The sequence below is a fragment of the Haliotis rubra genome, unplaced genomic scaffold, assembly GCF_003918875.1.
Source record: "Haliotis rubra isolate DU_JTF1 unplaced genomic scaffold, ASM391887v1 Scf663, whole genome shotgun sequence".
In the NCBI taxonomy this organism is placed as follows: Eukaryota; Metazoa; Mollusca; class Gastropoda; order Lepetellida; family Haliotidae; genus Haliotis; species Haliotis rubra.
The window spans coordinates 331738-337067 of NW_025767372.1; positions in this window are offsets into that span (position 1 = coordinate 331738).

Genomic DNA, 5330 nt, shown 5'->3' on the forward strand with positions numbered 1-5330 from the left:
ACAACTGTGGCAGCTGGAAGCACTGACCTACCAGGATCAACTCTGGCACCAAACCCCATCCTCTATGGACAATGTGCTGATCAAATCATGGACAATGGATGTTCGACTCTGCCGGGTGTTTGCACGGTAAGAAGTTCTTTTCAAAATTAGAGTGTATGCTTAGACACATTAACTGAAGTACAAAAGAAAGTTTTGGGGTTATTTTCCGGCAAAAACAAAGAAAGCAACGTAAATATTTTGTACGTGTTGCCAAAACACAACAGATGTTGTGCCCTATTGCGACGTTGCCAAATACACCCCCAAACCAGTACCCCGTTCCTCAAAGCGAGCTCAGCGCTAAGGTGATCGTAACTCCCTTACTTTAACATAGACTTACGACTGTCGTAGCGCTCAGATGATCGTAACTCCCATACTCAAACATGGACTTACGACTGTCGTAGCGCTCAGGTGATCGTAACTCCCATACTTTAACATAGATTTACGACTGTCGTAGCGCTCAGGTGATCGTAACTCCCATACTTTAACATAGACTTACGATTGTCGTAGCGCTCAGGTGATCGTAACTCCCATACTTTAACATAGACTTACGATTGTCGTAGCGCTCAGGTGATCGTAACTCCCATACTTTAACATAGACTTACGACTGACGTAAAGCTACGATCGCTTTGTGGAATTGGGTCCACTTTCTTTTGTACGTCAGGAAATTTACACAAGTAACACTAACGGAAGATAAACTTTTCTTTATTAAGTTGACCTAAGTATGCATGATTTGTAATGCTACATTTACGTATTAGTGCCGGTGTTTTGTTACGAGATGAATAGTTTGTCTAATCAAAACGTTTGTTCCTCAGAGTGACGTAGGTATCCAACTGTGCCCCCAGACATGTGGTCTGTGTGACCTGGTGGAGTCCCAGTTTCATGGAAAGGCTATCTGCGAGGACCACCTTATTAACAACGAATGTGAGGTGTTTAAAGTCACGAAAGACATTTGCAATAACCCACTGGCCAAATTCACATGTCCGAAAGCCTGTGATATATGCGGTGAGTAGTTACGAACTGCTGACAAGATATAAACTTAGGCACACATGCAATACTCTCTCTCACTCACACACACACACACACACACACACACACACACACACACACACACACAGAGAGAGACAGACACAGACACACACACAACACACACACACACACACACACACACACACAGACATTCAGACTCACACTCACACACACACATACATTACTCACAGTCGCACACACACGCACGCACACACACTCACGCACGCACGCACACACACAGAGATTCAGACTCACACTCGCACTCACACACACATACATTACACACTTACACGCACACGCGCGCACGCACGCACGCACACACACACACACACAGATGTGTGTAACGGTGTTAGTTTATATACACAAAGAACTTAATTAAGCACCCCCAGTATTTTTGCAATGTTAGGTTTTTAACACGTACATAAAACTTCTCGTGATGACCACGATGGAAAAACATGAGTTTTTCTGACCCGTATGACTCATACAAAAGGACAAAATGATTGGAGTCCATGTTGATTTTATCATGATAATTGCTCAATTTAACAAAAAAAGATTTTCATACAGAACCATGTATGTACAATAATCGCTCTTGAATGTTTAATGTTGAATTTATTGCTGAATGTGAACATTGAAAATGTCATTTTGCGTGTCTTAAACGATTCAAGGTGTAACCTGCATGTGACTGTATGACAGCCAGCCCGCTCCTCCTCATACCCCTGTCAGACTCCTGATCCTCTGGAGGGGCAGTCCTCGTGTAAAGCAGCTTCCAATTGGGCCAGGTTCTGTACAGGAGGATCCCTTTGTTGCACAAAACGACCAACCATGTCCCAGATATGCTCCAAAGGGTTAAGATCAGGGTTCATTCAATCGTGAGATATGTCATGGGGTGCTTAACTAAGTTCTTTGTGTATATTTGTTAGCCTGAGAATAACTGTGTGTCTGTCTGTCTGTGTGTGTGTGTGAGTGAGTGAGTTTAGTTTTATGCCGCATTTAGGAGTTTTCCAGCAATATCACGACCAGGGATAACAGAAAAGGGCTTAACACATCGTATCCATGCGGGGAATCGAACCGTGTCTTCGGTCTGACGAGCGAACACTTGAACCACTAGGCTACCCCACCGCCACTTGTCTGTGTATGTGTACACGCGTGTGTTTGTGTGTCAGTGTGCGTGCGTGTGAGTATGTGTGTGAGAGTGTGTGTGAGCATGTGTTTGTTAACAACCATTATGTAGTTTGTGTCTCGAAAGCATAGACTTACGACTGTCGTAGCGCTCAGGTGATCGTAACTCCCATACTTTAACATAGACTTACGACTGTCGAAGCGCTCAGGTGATCGTAACTCCCATACTTTAACATAGTGATCGTAACTCCCATACATACTTTAACATAGACTTACGACTGTCGTAGCGCTCTGATGAGTAACTCCCATACTTTATCATAGACTTACTGTCCTGATACTCCCATACTTTAACATAGACTTACGACTGTCGTAGCGCTCAGGTGATCGTAACTCCCATACTTTAACATAGACTTACGACTGTCGTAGCGCACAAGTGATCGTAACTCCCATACTTTTAGCATAGACTTACGACTGTCGTAGCGCTCAGGTGATCGTAACTCCCATACTTTAACATAGACTTAAAGTGACCGAATATTAACTGTAGTTGTGTATCGTATTCACGGGGGTCTCTGGTCTCGAGACTCATTAAACATCCATCCTTTCTCTACACAGAGACAATTCTTTTGGATCTGGTAAACCAGGTCAAGGGTGGGCTACTGCCGACTGTAACTCCACCATCAGCAACTCAGATGACGGATGGGGCTGTTACTGACGGTGTCGTCATGACGGATGGGGCTGTTACTGACGGTGTCGTCATGACGGATGGGGCTGTTACTGGCGGTGTCGTCATGACGGATGGGGCTGTTACTGACGGTGTCGTCATGACGGATGGGGCTGTTACTGGCGGTGTCGTCATGACGGATGGGGCTGTTACTGACGGTGTCGTCATGACGGATGGGGCAGCCACCCAAACAGTGGACTACATACCCGGCGGAACAGACGGGGCGTGCGTGGACACAGTGCAAGGCATTGGCTGTGCAAATTTACAAAACATATGCACTGACCCCCTGGGTCTTACCGTCTGCAGGAATTACTGTGGACTATGCGGTAGGTCACTTGTCTGCTCATTAACTCTCCGTAGTTTCCGGAGTGTGATCAGTTTTTTAAATTGCTTTGCTACAAAGATTGACTGAATGAGAAAAAATGTTCAAGCTAAAATGTTTGATATACTTTATATATGATTTGATTTGATGTTTTGTACTGTATATATCCTTTGAAGTTCGGAAATGAGTGTAGTTTAACCCGTTCTTACAATATCCCAGCTGGGACTAAAGCCCTTCATTTTTTAGGCTCACAACTGAGTAGTGATGTTGTTTTAGCAAACATGAACAAAATTATGGCGAAGCTTGGATTCCAATTCACGCTCATTTTATCCTGCCACATTAAGGGGTAAGACTAACTCTGTAGTAGATCTAAGAGCCATCCTTGCCCCTGTTTCTCAGACGCTGAAATATGTCTCTGAAATACTTAATGTAGATGAGGCCGATGAACAGCTATGATTCAGACACGGATATACTTATTGACAGTGTGCAGTATGTCATGTGTGACTGGCAAGATCCTCTTTGGTTTAAACATTCTGAAATTGGCAGCACATCATGGAGTTGTTCACTTGATTCCAGTAGATCCAACTACACCTTCTATAACAGTCCTTGGCTTTTCCTTAAGCCAGGACTGCGCTTTGAGCTCAGTTCTATTGTTAAGAAGGATATAAATCCAACTGTGGTAGGAGCAATTTCTAAAAATTTTATACGGGACGATATGCAGATTTTACAAATATTTATACTGACGCCTCCAAAGATTCAGGCATGATCCGTACAGCTGGAGATTTCTGGATCCCTGATTATATTTTCTCCGTTGTGTTCAGGGTTCATCATCATCTACCAGTTTTTGCAGCAGAACTCATATGAATTCTACATGCACTACGGTGGATGGATACATATATTTCATTTTTACTGATTTATTGTCAATCACTGCTAGTGTTTACGAAATTTTGAAACTGGACACAAATGTAAATGCTAAATATATCTCATGTGATATTGTACGGGTACCAACTCATGTCGGTTTGAAGGCTAATGAAACACCAGATAATCTTGCTAAGTCAGGAGGTTGATAATTTTCAATTCTGACCTTGCCAAAAAGATTACTAATGTGCCATTGTGAAGTCGGTCTCCATTTAATGGCAGCACGTTTAGGATGTTGGTTCCAGTGGACGAAATATGTACCTACTCTGTCCTTCAGTAAAACATTATTCTAAAATCCGCCGTCATGGGAGGTGTGATGGAGTTTTTAACAAGGCTTCGCCTTGGTCACTGTGCACTAATTGCCTACACAAGCGTTGTTGACAAGGAAGTATCTTCTCTTTGCGACTGTTCGTGAGAGAACAAAAGTTCTTCATGTATTCTAGCTGGATATACAAGTTTGTGTTTTTGGGTGTGTTTAAACTGCATCTAATTTCAACTTGTTTTTCCCGTGTTGGAACATGGCGTTGCGTTTGTGTTTTCATGCCGAGATTACTAAGAGACATAACTCTCCTCCCTCAACTGAAAGCATACCGCCAAATGAAAAACAAATTCGAAAACTAGTGGAGATACAACGAAATACAATTCTTCGTGTATTTAACAGCGACCAATGCAGTGATTAGACTCCTGAAACAGTTCAACACTATCTATTGAAGTGTCCCCGTTATGTAAGCAAAATCTCAGAAGTGCCGTGCTCGAGAAAGCAATACATTTTCCCTTGCTGCGATGTTGAACCCCAGCATCGTCCTATACGGTTCAATCTAAAGGCCTATATTAGAGTATCAGACAAACATGGGACAATCTAGGCATATGTCGTCTAGTAGAAGCACTAAAACTAATATATGTATTACTTTTAATTGTTTTAACGGATTTCTTTTTCTGTTTGAATTTCTGTTTTTGAATATTTCAAATATTCAAACTGGAAAATGTTCACATTCGTATTCTCGTTTAAACAACATGTTATGTGTGAAATGTATTTAACAGTTGTAAATATAAGGAAGTTAAGAGTGTCGTTATCGCAGTTTCGATGTGGTAATTATGATTTAACGTATTTTTAAAACATATGTCATGCTACTGAGAAGCAATGCTGCAAAATGTGTGACAGCGATATTACTGAATATGAATACC